This window comes from Labrus bergylta, chromosome 5 (assembly GCF_963930695.1).
Source record: "Labrus bergylta chromosome 5, fLabBer1.1, whole genome shotgun sequence".
NCBI classification, from domain to species: domain Eukaryota; kingdom Metazoa; phylum Chordata; class Actinopteri; order Labriformes; family Labridae; genus Labrus; species Labrus bergylta.
Window position 1 is genome coordinate 17,936,040 of NC_089199.1, and position 19,352 is coordinate 17,955,391.

A 19,352-nucleotide genomic window follows, 5' to 3' on the forward strand; every position below is an offset into this window, starting at 1 on the left:
CACACTATTTTGTGTGCATATGTATACTAAGACCCCTAGAGGACGCTTTACAGTTTAGACTTTAGAGCCTTCAACACCGGCAGGAAATGCTGTTTTTTGCTAATCTCCTGTTCCTTAAGTTGTCCCCTTGCTGCAGAGAAGTGTACACAAAGTGTATTCTCTGACATCACTGTTTGGTGTGATTACTGGTTCAGCAGAGGAAAGCTTCACCTTACTCTCATTATCATCTTTGGGTGTGGTACTGGTTGGATTTAATAGAGTATTTACAGTTTTTCCACAAGCTGTGTTGTATGAAATGAAATTGTCTCACAAATTTAAAGCGTCTCTCCAGCGTCCTGTTCTCAGCGCCAGCATTGAAATACCTGCCATGATGTCACACAGTGGTACTACAAGGCAGCTATTGTGTCCAGGTGCTCCTTTGTTTGCTTGACCTGGCGGGTTGCTCTGCATGACGAACGACCAAAGCACACAATGTTCGGAGGGGTCGAGAGGGAACTAGTGGCCTTGAAAAATTCCTCACCACATCAGGCGTGACTCCCTTCCCCACCTCGGCTCTGTTTGGGTTTGGTGGGTACTTACCACAAAGTCCCTGGGTTAAGCAACCTTTGCTCTGTATGTATGTAATGTATTTCTTGATGTCCTGTCTCTTTAAATATTTTACACAACCAGAATGTATAAACATACATACACACACACCTTCAGACTTCACAGTGGAATTTGGACAGGATCCAGAGTCCAAATAAAAATGGTCCCTATATTTTCTACATACATTACTGTATGTGGCTAGTGGCAGTTTCCTATGCCTAATTTGAGAGATCTTGTAGTTTTTAGTCATCTTTGGTGAAACCCTGCACATCAATGGGAATCTTGTTATTTTCATAATCATGTTAACTGAAGTATATTGGACTCTTTTATCTCCCTGCAGAAATTAAGTTGACTGAATGTCTGGTAGGGCATTAGTTTTGGCTTTTAAGGACTCTTACTAAACTAGCAGGATTTCAGATCCTGGTCACTTCTGTCTGAGTGCTTATTTAAGTCCAGTGGAGGAAGCATTCAGGCCCTTCGGTTAGTGTGCAGGTGGTTCCACTCTGTATAACTCAAGCAGAATGGAGCTGCTCCATCAAACAGCTAACAAAGAGCTTTGTTCTGCAGCTGGGGAAACCGATATCGTGAAGCTACATCTGCTCTGCGCACTTTAAAGCCACAAAGGTTTATGATTTATCAAGTGCGCTGCATGTTGGGAGGGGTTGATCACAATCTGAGTGATACTGATACCCGTGTGTAATGGATGGCTGTACGATATAGAATCTAGTTTGATTGCTATATACTGTAAGATATAAAGTTTAGGTAAATAATAAATTACCAAGAACTAGCTAAATTTGAAAATGCAGAAGTTTGAAGTATGATTTTCTTTTTTAACTCGTGCACTTTTATGAAAACATTCCCTTGGCAGCTAGGACAGAACTCATCTCTGACATTAGAGTTGTCAATCAATCAATCAATCAATCAATTTTTATTTGTATATATATTATATATTGAACTCATAACAAGTGTTATCTCAAGACACTTTACAAAAGAGCAGGTAAAAGACCTTACTTATTGCTATAATACAAAGAAGTTGTAACCGACTGTGGACCAAACAAGCTAACAAAAGCACCAAAAGAAACACAGACTCACTCATCTTCCAAAGTTCCGTCCCTTTAATATTCAACAAGGAGGCTGATAATCACACAGTTACAACTTAACAGCTTCGACACATTTGCCAACAAATATAGTAAATAATTGATTAGATAGAAAGCGTAAACACAGGAGGGGTGTTGAGTAAATCCACAACTGGCTCTACTCACATTCTGCTAACCTGCCTGCAGCAGCATGTGGCCTTAACCTTCTCAGGCTGCAGTTCAGTATACAGAGCTCAGCTTTGTGCCTGAACTCTGATTACAGAGAGGGAATCAGCATGAATACAAAATATAATGTTGTCATGGGTTCACTTGTCTGCACTGTGTTTGTTGCGGTTTTTGATGGCCATTATCATTAAACTATGTAATGCTGTCTTGAGGCAAAGAAAAGTAAAGCAGATTTATCTATATACGCACATTTCAAACACAGAGGTCATTATAGTGTCCTACTCGCGCAAGCAATTACACTGAAAAAATGGTAAACATGCTATGAATTAACTCTTGTAAAACTTTGAGAATTAGCTATTTCAAAGTAGACCTTTAAAATGTTTGTACAGGGAAGTTGGTGTACTGATACTGATATACTGTACTGATTTACAGTATTACCATTTATGAATATAAATAGAAGCAAGATGTCTTCTGCAAAAACGAAAAATGTATCATGTGAGGACACTTGACAAGGATTGGCCCCTTTGTCAGAATTGCTGTATTTCCTGGGGGCTTGGCTATATAGCAGCAAGCAGACATCCTGCTGAATATGTCTGTCAAATCACTGAATGAGTAGTTTTACTTTAAAGGCGTATTAAAAGATTGTGGGCATTTGTTGGGAGTAGACCAAGCTGTGACATTGAACCCGTTTGACCTCAAAGAAAGGGTAGTCCATTTATTTTGGATGCTCATTCTGCTTCATCAAGGTTTTCGTGGAAAATGTCGGATCATAGTAAAACCTTTTTTTTAAATGGCAATCACAGGAATGTAAAAAAAAGTAAATCCAGTCATTTTACTTGGTCTGAGGGACATGACAGGCTTGCCAACCTGCTACCTTCCAAACACTCAGAACATGATGCACTCATTCTGGTTAGTCTGCATGTGCAGTCTTCTGCATCCAAAATACAATAGCAGGAAAGGGAAGGTCAACTGCCGCTGTGCATTACACATTGCATGCCAGGCTTACTTTAACATAATCCAGGGAAACAAAACCCAAAAAATAACAACTAGGTCCAACTTTAAATCCTCCAAAACAGGTGAAAAACAACAGGAAAAGCCTGATTGAAAGTTAGACTACAAACTGGCACAGAAGGGAAGGAACAAAGTGACTAAATACACATTGTAATTAGAAAGAGGTGAGTCTAACAGGACACGGGTGAAAACAAAAAAAGGCGGGGCACACATACAAACCCAAGGGAAACACACACACACTTCGTTTAGGGCCACATGCTTAAAATATAAACTTTCCTTTTAGCACTTGCGTTTTAGCATACACCACATGTTAGCCCAGCCCGTAAGAGTCTGGATTCATTGCTTTTCTAAAAGCATCAATCAGTACAGTACAGAACCATTACATTTTGTATTGACAGGAAGCTAAACGACTTTGACTTTTATAGAGGTTTAGTTCAGTATATTTGCCTTTTTGCTTAAATATCTTTGGGTATGTAATGTTCTCCTCTGAGCCTTCCACATCAGTAAAAGTCTGCTTCTTCTGCTATCCCCTCGTTGACTGAAGTCTTGGCAGAAGTCCAGCAGATGTAGGGGGAGATTGAGCGAATTGTCCCCCTGAGGCAGTGGCTGTGGGCCAGTAGGGCGAGGGCCACGGGACCCGGGGAGTGCCGGTTTGTTACTATGCTCCAGTTATGTATGTCAAGACTGTATAAGATTTCACGTGGAGAGGCAGGGAACTAGCCCAGAAGAAAATTCAAGCGAAGGGAAGTCGGCAGTCAGGAAGTGAACAATAATTCAAAACAGAACTCCCAACAAAAGAGGCCCTTCAAATGTGTTGACTTTAGAGCATATCATTTATCCATGCAGTCAAGGTATCCTGGTGGAAAATATACAGGCACATAAAGACAATAATGAAAAGGTCATGCAGGAAGTTTGAAATGGAAATGATTCATTTAACAAGCATATTTATGTTTGGAATATACCAAGAGACGTTTCTACTGACATGTTAATGATTTTGTCACAACTGGACTCCATTGTGAACAAACATAAAAACTGACCAGCAGCAATTGTTGGCTCCATCAGTATGGCGCCCCCCCCCCCCCCCCCCACCCCATGAACAGCCTGTATTGAATGTGAAACTTTATATTATTAGTGTTTGAAAATAATTTGTATTTAATAACATTTTCATTTCAGCGTTGGACCTTTGAGGAAAATGTAAATAAAAAAAGCACGTGATGATTTGCGAAACATTGAAACCCGCGGCCTTGTGGTCAGTGTGTGCACCACATGTACGGATGCTGTGGTCCTCCAAGCGGGCGGCCCAAATTTGAATCCGACCTGTGGCTCCTTTTCCACATGTCACTCCCCACTTGCTCTCTGCTAGATTTCTGACTGTCCACTGTCCTGTCTCTAAATAAAGGCATAACAAGCTCCAAATTAACCTTGAACAAAAACATTGACCCACCATATTTAATTCAAAGAGAACATATCATATCTGATCTATGTCATTGTATTTGGAAAGTTATGCCCATTTGTAATTTGTAGCCAGTAACATATTTTTTTAAAGTTGACTAGGGGTCATGTTTACCATGCATCACTTTGTCTTTTATCAAGACTTTGTAAGCGTTTTGGGAACTGAGTTAAACTATCTGTTTGTGAATCATGTTGTTCCTAGGGCTCTAACATGCACTCAGATGAGAGACATGAACATACATACACACATAAACCTGTAACTGAAACACTTGCAGTCAGTAAAGCATGAGCAGCTATGGGTATGGAGGAGTCAGTTATCGTCTGCTCTGTCACTGTGCTTTGCTGTGTCCACTGTCTTCAGCAGGAAGCCGCCTAACTCATAGGCTGACTCTCTGCCACAGGCTCCAAAGCTGCAGGTCCTCAGTGGTCTTTAACTGTGATCCAATGTGGCAGCGCTGCCTGCTGCACTGACTCAGACTATGTGTGTTTGTGCGCTCAGATAAAAGGAGAGGACGGTGTGTAATTTATCACATACACAGGGAGAGAATGGCCGCCGTTATGGGTTTCACTTGCTTTAATGTAAATATGCATAGACAGGATGTGTGTGTCTCATTGAGTGTAGATGGCTGCTGTGTATGTGTTAGGTCAAGGGTCATCCCCATGGCAATGTGAATGACTGTGTTATCACTGTGAGGCATGAAATGGTTGTGACTTTTCTTGGAGGAACAGCATCATTTCTATCATCTTTGAGATCAGTCTGGAGTAAATCTGTAGACTGAGATCTTATCAACACTGACGGCACAACCAGAAGGATATATAACAGGGGCGTGTCCACATGGGTGGCCTTCTAGAAATCTGATTTGCCACCCCAGGTGCCACCCCCAAAATCCTAAACAGTGATTGGTTATTTGCCAATCACTGTTGTGTTAAACCAACTATTAGGTCTTTTTTATGTGTTTAAATATCAATGTCTATTAGATCAGGTGCATGGGACAGTAACGCAATCTGTCTTACTTGCAATTAACTAACTAGCAATGCATAGGGACCAAAACATTTACGAATTAATGTAAATTTGCAAGTTAGACTGTGCAGGCGTTTTCTTGCACATTTTTAAGTACTCTAAATTCTGACTTTAACATAAATCTTCTTTTCGTATCATTCAGACATAAGACTAATGTGTCCATCATCTTGTGTTATAAAGTAAATATGATAAATTGATATTTATTTGAGTGTGTTTGTGTGCACATCCCTTCAGAGCCCCCCTGCATGAGTCAGTGCCCCATTTGGACCACCCCAGTCAAAAAAGTCTGGACACACCCCTGATGTGTAGATATTTATGACAGTAAATGCACTGATGCTATCAGTCTTTATCCAAATGAACCTTCTTCTATTTGACTTTGTCCTTAAAAAAAAAAAAAAAAAAAAAAAAAATCAAAATTACATTTGTCTCAGATTTAAAGGCTGCAATCTTGTTTTTTTTTATGTGTTATGTTTGCATCAAAGTTTAGTAACTTAAAAAAGCTAAATGTATGTTATGGCTGCTTTGCACCCTCTACAGACATCCTTCAAGGAGGAGTAGGTATCTTACCTCTTCCTCTGTGCTTTTCTTCCTGTGTGATTGTTATTTTTCTAATGAGGCCAGCATAAGCCATTGCTCTGTGACCCAAAGGGAGGACTAAGTGCCATTGAAGTATAGTCCTACCTGTGCAGGAATTATTTTGACATGTCCTCAGGTCCTCTGTTTTGCCAGTTATCATGTTTTTTATCATCATTGAGGAAATGATTTTGCTGATGATAATGCAATGTGAATAACAGGAATATGATTCTTTTAAACCAAGTCACAAAAACAAGACTTGATATGTTCCTCTGGAGAAGATGTCTGTGCCTAAAAGCACATACGAAATATTAATTTTCAGCAAAAAGGCATCACAAAAAAGATACCACTGTATGTAGTGTGTAAATGGGTTTCTCAAACAGATGGTCAGTTCTTGTCTCTATTTGGGCCTTTAGAGATTAGTTAAACAATCATAGTAAAATGATAACATTAAAGGCTTCTATCAATTTATCCATGTGATTCAATAACATTTGGCGGCTCAAGTACCTTTTGCTACATAGATTTAAGCGCTTACATCAACATTTTGATGATGAAATAGGACTGGAAGTGATAACTAAACCGTGAGTTATGTGATCACTTCATGATATTCAATATTTGTATGTTTTGTTCAGTACAAGATCATCTTATGACTCTCAATATGTTATTCACTTTTTTCAGTATACCGACATTGGCATGCTGGTAAAAAAAGGTATCCATAAATCAAAAAGCTCCAGCACCACCTGAACTTTACGACAATATAGTTAGAAGTTGTTTATTCCAAAGAGAACGTGTATAAACTTTACTGTGAGGCTGCAGCTGCCTCCACTCAGAACAACAATCTCACTGATGCCTTTGCACTGCGTCCCCCACCACTGCAGCTTACCCCATATCGATCTCCATAAACATGCTCATAAACTACCGTTAACACCCCCCGGCCCTGAAGCTTACATTGTGCCACCGGGGCAGGGAGATTATGTGTTTTTATTTAATAACTTCCTGGCAGCATCCGTCTCCCTCTATAGATGAGTGGTCAGTATTCACCTCATAATGCATCTGCTCTGAATTACTGCTTTTGTTTTTACTCGTTTTAGCCCCATCGTCCTAAGTAATCAAGAGGCTGCTCAACATAGCAAATAATGCTCTTTGTCACCATTACTGTATATTAATCCCTCTATCACACACAATCTCCAGAAATCCCCCCTTGAGTGAAAAAGGTAGGTTGGTGGGAGCTAAAGACAAACAACAGACATGTACTGTAATGGAAGTGTGCGAAAGGAAAGTGTGCATGAGCAATATGTCACTATGACTTTTTGTCATGGAAGCGCTACTGGGTAAAAGGAGAGTGTGTGTTAATGTGCATTTGTTTTCCAGTGTTTTGGCCTCGTCAAGTACTTCCTGGATAAGTGTGCATGTGTCTTGGCATGGTTTCCCCTTGCAACAAAAAACAGCAGATATGAGTGGACATGATTAATCTGTCAGCAGAATTCTGTTTCCAATGTATTCTGTCTGTTAAAAAAAAAAAAATCAGAAATTTAAACCATAGATAGCACATATATGTGTACGGGAGAGAACTGGGAAGCGATTAAGCAGTTGATATTCCCAAGAGTCAGTGGAAACTCAGTAAATGAGCTCCCAGAGGACAGAGTTCACTGTGAGATGGCTCATCTTTGTGGATGCACCAGTGCAGAGCCATTCCTCTGTGATTTGGAAACAATTTTAATTCAAAGGGTCATACAGTAGTGTAGAACATTGTTATGGTCAGGGGAAAATATGAGAGCATGCTATAGTTTAATACCAGTTTATGCTGAAAAGTAAAACTTAAATGTCAATGAAACATAACTAAATTGCACATCCGTCATTTTCATATTGTTTGTTTACCTTAAATTGTAAAATTTCTAAAGCAATGTCATATACTTCCTGTTTACTTTTTTGATGACTCTGAAATGGATGGGGCGACATCCAATTTCTTGCAATGAATAGGCCCTCAACATGTGAACATTGATTCATGAGTAAAACTGAGTGACCAATAGCTGGTTCAAACAATTTCTGGCTGTTTTACCACTGCAAGAGTTTGACACTTCAGAAAAACAAACGTTGATATTTCTTGATAAAATAAATTAAATAAAATCAAAGTGCTGCCGTCTGCTGCCACACTAACAACATAAAAGATTACTCGTATGCTAACACCGTGAAGAAATCATCTCTGAGTGGGCAGCTCTCCATCCCAGTGTCTACCATTATGCTTTATTTTGAGGACCAGTTATCCCAACAACACGTTTTGAAGTGGAAACAGTGGCTCTGTCTTAAATAATGCAGCATGACAGGCCACTGAAAGAGGACCACATTCTCCGCTTTGTCCAAGGCCTTTGACACGATTACAATGTGAAGCATTGGATGGAGGCTCACTGCATATATTTACTATAGAGGTTGTTTAATAAGATTAGCTATATTGTATTCCAGACCTAAAGCTTTGCTAGCTCTTTCTTGTACGATCTCATTATCCACTGATGCGATCTTAACCAGCCAAAGCTCTTGAAATCAAAAGAGTGAACCATATGGTAAGAGAGCACGAGAACGTTTCAACTGACACACTTTGAGCTTTAAATATTCAAATTAATTATTGGAGCATGCAAAAACGGATGACTGTCTTGATGAAGTGTTGTCTTCTGTAAGGGAATCCTTCAAACAACAGAGGCAACAGTTTCAAACCTGCACGGGGCCCTCCCTGAGATCATGTTCAGTAAAGGTTTTAGCCATGCTAACAGCATCGCTAAGGCGGACCATGTCACTGTTAATCTTAACATCTTTTTTGATGTGTTTGAAAAAAAAAGAATCATGGCTCCTTAATATATCCCAGTGACTTTAGTAATCATCTGACTTTTTTTCCCTTTCCCCTGCATCAGGTCAAAATTGTCCAATTCTATAATGCCCCCAGTAAACTAGCAAGCCTCAGCTATACTTTATGTTTATCTTAAAGCGCTGTAGTGGTTTTTGACAAAAGAAAGAAAAAAAAAAGAATGTCCTTCTTTCTTTTAACAGTCAATTGTATCACTCACCTTGACTTCAGCCTGCTTGTCTCACACTTAACCCATGGTAACCGTTTTAGGCAAGTAAAATGACCATATCGTTCATTTTAGTTTTTGCTGACAGACAGCCCTCTTACCTTTTTTGGTCATATAGAGACATCAGTAGTAGGCTTTACTTCATTTCAGTCTGTTTCATATCCATCTAAAAACTCCTCACTGGGGATTTAATTAGTAATCGTTATCATGCTAACACACTTCACTGAAGGTGTGTGAGCCATGGTACTGGCAGTTAGCATGCTTACATTCACATTTAGCTCTAAGACCAGACAGGCCCACATTGAAGGCTGTATTCAGTGTACAATCAGTACGGAGCTGCAATAGCATTAGACTCATGTAACACAAAAAGTACTTTAGTTCATAACTGTAGCTCTGATTTTGATTTGGGCTTCAGTGAAGAGAAGGCTATAAAGAGCTACATTGCTAAAATACAAAGGTCTGTTTTGTTGTATGCTGTTTTTTGTAAGTTGAGATAAAGTGTATGAAACTCATTGACTTTGTCTTACTATCAAAAGAGGAGAAATTGAACTACAGCGTATTCTCTACTGAGCAGAAATCCTTTGAGTAGATCAGCGATCACATTGTATGTAACAGAACAAGATAAAATGAAAGGAATCAGAAATGCAGGACCACACAGGGGCAGAGTTTAATAAACAGCCCAGGGCCACACACAGGTAATCAATAAGCTAGTCAAACAACTCCAAAAAGGCAGCAGGCAAAAAAAACAAACAAGCAAATAGTCAAATCGTAGAAAACTCACAAGAGAGGACTGCTGGAAAGAGGCATGACAAGGAGAAAAACAAAGAACAGGCAACATAAGGGAGGACGCACTGGGTTTAAATACACAGACAATCAGGGGATAATGAGATGCAGGTGAGTACAATCAGGTCGTGGGAGCACTAGGCGGAAAACACAAGGAGCGGGATCTGGAAGACAGAGACATGTAAGCACAAAATAAAATACGAAATGACTGATAAAATAAACAGGAAACTAAAACATGATCTGATTGAACTTGACAGACCGTGTTTGAATACTGAAAAAAAAAAAAGTCTCTGAACATCAGTTTGGATTCAGAAGATTATTGCGAAGGGGCCCTGGTAACCTAGCAGTTAGCATGTGTGTCCCAGGCCTCGTACTTCAAAGCGAACGACCTGGGCTCAAATCCTACACCTAAGGCTCCCTTTCAGCATGTCGCTCCCCACTTTCTCTTTACCCAGTTTCTGACTCTATCCTCTGTCCTGTCTCTGAAATAAAGGCGTATAAAGCCAAAAAACAAATCTTAAGAAAATGAAGACTGTCACGAAAACATGACCAATTGTTTCCAACCAAAAAGTGAGAATGATTCAGTGTTGACCCTGTTTCAGCCCTACATTTCTCCAACATGAAACTACCTTATAGCTCTCAGGCTTCATTACTGCTGGTATAAGCAATCAAACTGATTTTGGCTCAGTCGGGGGCAGGATGGTGACCGACTCTGTCATACCATTAAAAAGATCAGCTTTTCACATATCCATTCATCTCTCCCTCTCTGTGTCTATTTTTTTCTGTGTCTCTGGGCAGGTAAAAAAATAATCCTCATATCCAGCCTATTAGTCACAGAGGATTAGACCCCTGGCAGAGAAGAACTGAGATGGGAGGTGAGCAGAGTGATAGAGAGAGAGAGAGAGAGAGAGAGAGGGATATTAAATGCCTATAGCCTATGGTATTATGAGGTAATGTTCGGGGGCCCTGAGGAAAAGTGTCATTTTTGAAAGTACTGTGTGTATATATACAAAGATACATTTTAATCAGGCAGAATATTCCTGCTTCACATGCCATTGATAACACTTATTCTGTATATGTGCATGCAAATAACTCCTTACTGCATGACAGTGTACATGTTTTATTCATATCTGCATGCATGTCAGCAGTATCTGCATGTGAAGAGAAAACATGTTGTGTGTGTGTAAACAAATCCATCCCTGCCATGTACAGACTTCCTGACGTATTTCAGGCCATCAACATCATCGGTGTGGATATATCTCTCCAACCTGCAACCCTCTGAGAAGCTCATTTAAAAATCAAGACTCACTTATCAGCTTTTGATCTAATTAAACAACCTGAAGCTGGGAGGAAAGCAGGGACCGGCAATTATCTGACTATTAGCTTTGGGCGACACATAAGAAATTACGCCCAATCCCTTTACTTTAGACCAACTCTCTCACTTGTTCTTGTCCTGCAGCAGCTGGTAAAGATTATGATCTTGTTTTTATTCCACCTTTTATTGCTCCGCTGCTGAAGCTCTTTAAAATAAAATAAAAAGGTTTTTCCTAAAAATGAATTTCATCACTTTATCTGCTGAAAACTTTTCCATCATTGCTGTTTGCTATATGTGACGTTTCATAATTCCTTACTCGTCAGCTCAGCTTTCAGATTTCAACAACTTCAATGTAATTAGTTTCTTAGGATTCAGGTAAAGTGCTGTATATTCTCTGCTCTAATACCTTATACCAACATGTTCTTAACCTCTGTCTGTTGGAATCAGGGATTATTCTTTAAAATATCTCCCCTCTTTCTTCACTCTTCAAGTGAGTTTTAGGGACGGAGGTGCAGATTTATGACTGGTCTGATGGAAGAGGATCAAGTTAGGATCAGAACTAGCTTGAAACTTGACTGGGAAAGTGACAGTTTTGCATGAAAGCACTTTTTTGTTGTTGTTGTTGTTGTTGTTGTGGATTCAAAGTTTGAAATCCAAAAAAGCATGTGTCAATGTAGCATGAGGGGAAATATGTGTGGGTGTTTCTTCCTGTGACGTTTTCATATTTGGCCTGAAAGACATGTGCCCCCTCTGCTGGGAAGTTAAGGTATTGCAGCACTAGCAGAACACCTGAACTTACATGGCAAAATATTGAAAAAAATCATTCTAAAAAATCAAATAAATGCAGCTAGTATACCAATTAACTTGACTGCAATTTATTATTGTTACTCCAACATTTTCTATTATGTGTTGACTATTTATAGCCAACAACTGCATAGTGCCGAACATATGAGTGATCATTGCACACATCACAGAGTCATTTTCACTGGGCCTGCAGGCGTCTGGAAACATTACTGTTAGAAATGTAATGGCATCAGTTTTCTGAGATGAGAGACAATGAGGACACCAATTAGGATGGAAAGACTCGTGGCAGTAAAAGAAAAGGAGAATGTTGGAGGAAATGTAGTGGTGGAGCGTAATTAGCTGTGTTTACTGCAAGCTATTAGCGCTAATTTGTGATGCCTGCAAACAAGCAGTTAAAGGTAATGGGCAATGTCTTGTTCAGTGGAGTTAATAATGGCAGTCTCATGTAATTACAATTCAACAAACTGTTTCTCGACCTGAAGTCATGGATTCATTTAGTGGGAACCACTAATATAAATTAAAAACACAGGTCACTAATGGAGGCCTGTCACTTAATCTATCCATCATTTCTTAGCACTGAAGTCATTATTAATGTGGTAGACATTACCACTAATCAGGACAGCTTATGTATGTGTACCTGCAGGCCTCTTTCTCCTGTCTGGCATGCTGCAGTTGTGTTTCTGCTGGTGTGCACAACTTCCATTAGACTAGAAATGTGTCTGTTCTACTGATTAATGAGATTTTGGCTGTTGCACCGATCGAGACAGTTGGTCCATGGTTCCCTGCTCTTATTCTTTATGAAACCCTGGTGGTGAGTCTGGTGGCTCAGCTTTTAGCAATGTGAAGTTGCAGCCTTGTGATTCATGTAATAGTTGTTTCATTTTAGGTTGACCACTAAAACTGCTGATATGCCCCCCTTTTCTTCACCCTTAATTATTCCTTTTAGTGCCCCCTTTTCAGCGATTGTTTTTTCCCCTTCTTGCTTCTGTTATAATAATTGTTCTTAACCAATTTAGTCCTGCATCTAAATTCCCTTTTATTTAAAAGAACAAAACAAATACTGCAAATACACTTAAATATAAAGTCTGTGATTCCTATTTGTTTAATATTGTATAACTCAAATGTTTTTAATTATTTATTAACGTATCACTTTTTAATAGAACAAACATCTAGTTTATTCTCTCACAATGTCTTATTCTTATAAGCTTATCATAAATGGTCGTATTTTGTGTGAAATCTTCGTTCAGCGCAACCAGTACAGCGATAAAGCTTTAAATAATGTAAATGAAGAAAGGGAACAATGTTTCAACTTATAAGTGTATGTGTAGTAGTATAGCAGATAAAAGTGTAACATAATATAAAAATACTCAACCAATATTCAATCCAACACCAGCAGGGTGCTCGCAGATTCGTTCATACTTCAACAAAAGTTTCATAACATTCAATATCAGCTCCCTCAGTAACTCCTATACCAGAATGCACTTTCTTTATGAACAGATAAAATCCAATCTGTTTAAAATCTCATTTGATCCCACGTATAAAGAAAAGCAACTTCCATAGAAAGGTTCTTGATATTGCTTTTGTAATCTACGTTATATGTATCATAAACTTTAGTATTTGATTTGGCCAAACACAAAGTCAGCATCTTCACATTAAGAAAGTATTTGTGGCTCTTGACAGTTCAGCACATTAGTGTGGACCACATTATACCAACACATTAAAAATGGAACTGGTGACAACAGGAAAAACATGTTTACAGTAAACTACTGTATAACAGATGTGTTAGTGTTGACAAATAAATGCATGTTGTATAATGATACAGAAGAATTGCATGATTTCCTGCAATGACAGTCTGCTTGTTGTTTATGAGTGAGAGCATTTTCTGGCAAAATGGTAAAAATGGCCTTCATAAAGTCAGAAGAAAAGTCTATTCATTTTTTAAAATTTGGATATGTCATGACTTACTCTTGTTTAATTCATGTATTCAGAGTTTTGTTGTCAATGTTTGTTTTATTTTGTCTTTCCCTATCCTCGTGTTTCTCTATTCTGGGTTAACTTTGTCTTTCATGTTTTATTTTCTCTATTCCTTCCCTTGTCTTACTTCCTCCCGTTGTCTGGTTTCCCTCCTTTTTGATTGGCTTCATTAGTTTCACCTGTGTCTTGTCTGTCACACCTGGTCTTGATTACCTCTTATCTATTTAACCTCTTGCCCTTCTGGTGTGGTTTAGACATCTTCCTACCCTTGTTCCTGACTCCTGAGATGTAAATTATTTATTCTCTGGTTGCTTCTTGTTGTTTCTTTTTGCTTTTTAGTTGGACTTTAAAGAAGCCGGTCTTGTTTTGTCTTTTGGTCTTTTTTTAAATGATGTTAATTAAATATAGTTTAGCTTTCCTGCATGTGGGTCCTCCTCTTTGTTTTGAACTAACTGGGAAAGATAAGCTGCAGATTGAGACTTGATAACTGCTAAATAATCCATTAAATAACAGTTTTGTTTGGATTGGATACAACATTTTATATTTACGAAGTGTTTCTAATTTTACATGTTGTATACAGAAGAAAAAATGACTTACAAGTAATGAATATCCTACTACTTGTCCCTAAAAAAACAAACATTGTCCTTATGATTTACATCTGCAGGGCACAGGGTTGTAGAGGAACAAAATGTTATTTCCCTTGAAATAAATTGCACAGCAACACGCGTCTTTATTTTGCACTTCTAGAGAAGACTATTGAACCCCCACAGAGACCTAAATCCTATAAGGATTTCAGGTGGGATGAGGTCCTGAGCAGATCTGGAGCCCCAGGTGAATCTTCTGCATGAGAACAGCCTCCATGCAACAAAAGGTCACTGAAACATGATGATGATGTTATGGTTGGAAATCTTAAATTGTCACAATTATGTTGATTTGCCAAAGAAAGCCTTACATCGAGAAATGCCCTACTCCTTTTTTTTTCTTCTTTTTTTTTATGCATTTTCTTGTAGGGTGCAGTTGTGCAAAAAGTTTGGAAGCTTTTTGTATAAGCAGATTGAGTTTTGGTATTTTTTTTATTATTTGATGTTTTTGTGACAAATTAGACCAACATGGCACACCATTTTATGGACTTTGACCAGGCTTGCAGATTTCACGAGTGCTAGATTGTCAACAGGGATCATAACTTTAATCATTTTAATTGGATAGGTTTTTAGAAGGGTTCATTTCAGTTGGCTTTGGAGTGTATTGTTTAATGATTTTAGGGAACTATGAAAATGAAGTTATTTGCAGCATTACACATCCATGTGAGAGAGTTGGAAAAAGTGTAGATGGGCGAGGCTTTACACCTTTATTTTTCATCATCTAAAGCCATTCATCCTGTTTCTTTCAACCCAACAATGAAAATCAAAGAAGATAAAAGATTCTTAACAAAACTGTTCAGGATTGTACAGGAGAAGGTGCAACATTTTAATTACCAGTTAAACAGCAAAGGGTTTTGTTAATATAAATATTTGATTGAGATTTATGACCAGGTGTAATCACATACCAGTGAAGCTGCTGTTTTCTTTGACTTTTGTCTGACCTGCAGAGGAAGTAAAATGTAACCGGTGGCTGGTGTCTAATGAGGTCTATCCTGCTCCCGAGCTGCATGAATGTAGATTAAACCAATTTAAAAACCACACTATGTTGGAGCTCACTCTAATCTGCCTTTATTGCTGACTCTTATGACCTTTCAGGACTTTCCCTGTACAGGCAGCTCTGCAAAACAAAGTTGTTAATAGCTGCTGGACTTCTATTGTAGTCACTGTCTTTGCTGCAGATAGGAAACCGTTAATAGAGAGAGTTCTACATTTACCCTCTTCTCCAAAGATGCATACTGTGCTGTTTGTCCTGACATTACACATTTTTAATCTCAATGTGAAGGAGCACGTCAAAAGAAAACTAAAACTTTGTTTTACAAATGGCGACTGTGCAGCCTTGGTTCATATTGATGAAGGCAATAATGGCAAAGATGAATGGTAAAATTAGCATGCTAATGGCTTATTACCATACAATCAGGCACATTGGTCCCTGAAGACTTTCCTCTTATACACTGATCTGATGGGAGCAATCCCATGTGTTTGGAGGTGAAAATTGCTAATACATAATGTCTGACAACTGATAAATTGGAAGAACATAAATTATGAATGCAGGGTTAATGAAGCCACTTCATTTTTTTGAATGCAATTATTTTATGCCTTTATTTTGACATTGATTTCACTATTCAAATATTTTACGAAATATGAGCTGCATTGGTTATTTGAGAGGATAAAAACAAATACTCCACCCTTCATTTCCTTGTATCACATTATCCAAATGACATGAAAAGGTAGAATTTCTGTGTCGTATTTGACCACTAGATGGCACTCTGACACTGCAGTAAAGCAGCCCTCGCTGTCCAGATGTTATTCAAATGTAAAGGTTAGCTTCTCCCTCGGTGCTCACTCTTTACTGTTTTAAAGGTCATTATTTGCAAGCAGAGGACAATCTGATGTAACATTTATGTTGCTGAATCATAATTGTAGTCTGCGACAGAATGCCGAGTTGATCACTATCACAGTTTGGTTGATACTTTCATTTCCAGACCCCAGCAAAAGTTCTCCAATGTAACCTGAAGGTGAATGCAGAGGAGAGGAGGGCAATGCTAATGTTCACCGTGTCATCTCTTCCCACTGTGCTCTGATTAAAGGTCTCATCTATGACAAACATTTTTCACATTCAAGGCAACAATTTGTCACATATCTCCTGTGACTAAAAGCGTCACAAAGCGTCAGTGTGTCACGCTGATGCCAGATTGAATCAGCTCATGAAGGGATGAATCAAATGTCAGAGTGACAGGGGGGCATGCCAGAACAGATCTATATTTCTATTAGGCTGCACAGACAGAACAGATAGGACTGGTTTGCCAAGCATGTTTGTGCATATTTTTTACTGTAATGCAGCTCCTCCGTCTTCATTGACCCACAGAGGAGGTGATAGAGAAACCTGCATGGAGTCTACACACATACAGGGGCATACACACACGCACACCATTTTCTGTCCTCCTCTCCTATTTGATGTTCATGTCATAAATCGATCCACACAAAACGAATGTATCTGTACATGCCTTTGCCAAAAGAGCCACTCCGAGTCTCTCATTCAGGCGGAGACGGGGGACCGGTGTTATTGATCCACCTGCAGCTGCCTGGAGAGAATGACTGCCAGCAAAGATGAAATCTACTTGTTCACATCTGGTCCCTGTGCTGAACAGGCTTTTAGCACAGTGCAGACTTTCGACATGCCACACATACTGTAAGCTCTCAGACAGACATGGCACTGGTGGATATTGACAGAGCTGTGCGATGTCGTCGTAAAAACTATACTTTGTGCTCCACATGTGAAGCCTTAGCCCAGTATTGCTATAAGAAAAATGGTCAGAGGATCATTAATAGAGTACAGATTTCGTTACTAAGAGGATAAGACTCCTATCAAATGTTCCCTTTTCCATTCTGGGGTCCTTTATCTGCGTTCAGATGGATTATTGTGTTAAAGGGGAAAAAGGGTTTGGGAAAGTTATGGGATAAAGATGAAATTAAGAAATGACATTGTAGGGCTGTCCGATATCTTTCTGAGATCTATGTTCGATCATATAGATATACACATTTGCTACATTTATCCCTCAATTGCAGTCAACTGGAAAGTAACTGTGCATGTACTTGCAGCACTTTGAATGGTGATACTGCTTGTTGTAATCCATATAGCGCACTCTGTTGGTGAAAGAGAACTGCTAGTGTAATACAATGAAACTCAAATGAAATGCTACTTGACTGGTGAATAAATAATATTGGCAGATACCTGCGATAAAATTAGCCGATACGATAGTCACTGGTATGCTAATATCGGCTGATATTATCAGCTAGCCGATAAATTGGTTGAGCTCTATTACATTGCATCCTTCCCAATCATCATCCCAACTGTAATTAGTTAATGGAACAATTGACTGCACTTGTATAACGCCCTCAAAGTCTACTGATCAAGGTGTCAACCTGCCATTCAGAATTGTCTCTAAATCATTCACATACAGTCACATACTGATGGCAGGGTCTTGACATCTTGACTCTTGAAGACATAAAGGAAAGAAAATATAAAATTCTCGAAATGTTTTTATTCAATTTTTAGTATTTAACAAATGAAATATTGCTTTGCAGATCCAGATCATTCCCGCTCCCACAACATCATCGACAAAATATAGATCCTCTGTTCTTACTAAACAAAAAGAAATGGAAAACCAACGTCTGCCAATGTCATATCTATTTTGTCAAAGGTCCCATATTATGCTTTTTCTGGTTTTATATGCTCTTTAGTGTGTTTTCCATGTATCCTTTGCATGTTTAGGCACATCTATGTGCAAAAATTCAAAGTCCGCAGAAGCTTCTCCTACGTCCTCCTGTTAACTGTAGCATTAGCTGCATGTAACGCTCGGTTCTAGCCCCCCTCGATAAAGATTTGTCAGTGCGGCGTCATTGTCAGTGTGAGATCACTGATCTAAGTCCATTGGCTCGTTGTGGCAAGCCCAGCAGCTCATGTTGAAATTTCCGAGACGCGTGCTGAGCAACTGACCAATAACGACAGAGCGGATCGGCAGACCAATCAGAGCAGACTTGGCCCACGTGGGGTCTAACAGTGGGGGCTCAACAGAGCGTAGCTGACGGACTCAGAGCGTAGAGGGAGCAAGGAGGAGCAGTACATGAAAACAGACACTTTTTTCAGACTTTATCTATTGTGAACGTACAAAAGTAGGAACATAGATTAAATATACGAACCCCAAAAAGGGCATAATAAAGACATTAAAGGGCCTTAAAGAGACAGTGTCATACATGACAGAGGCTTACAGTGTTGCAAGATGCTTTGTGAAATGTTAAAAGCCATGCCGAGGCATCAGCCACCAGAAGGCAATAGGCTTTGTCAGGGATATCTGTCACTGCAGACACAAAGACAGGCTGGCATTAGTGGAGTCAATGAGGTGTGTGTGTGTGTGTGTGTGTGTGTGTGTGTGTGTGTGTGTGTGTGTGTGTGTGTGTGTGTGTGTGTGTGTGTGTGTGACACCATTCACAACAAAATGTTCCATAACTGGAAAGGATCGTCTTAGGCTTTCCATTGGGTAGTGGTGTTCTTAATATTAAATGCAAAAAGAAGCTAAATCATACGGTATAAAGAATGGAGACCAAGTGAAGTGATTTATCAGAGGGCACAGGATGCTGCACACAAAGCTCCCAGGATTGATTTTGCTTTGTGAAGAATTTTGGTTTGGGTGCGCTCACCTTTTCCTCCTCAGCACTAAAGGCCGTGACAAATGCACGTGTCAGCCGTGGCCAAGAACCAAAACAGAGAAAGGCCAGTCAGCTGATGTAAGCGAAGGGTAGAAGTCAGCCACACTAGTTGTGATGAATAGATACTGTATCTCCTTTGAACTAATTTTTGTTTTGGTGCTT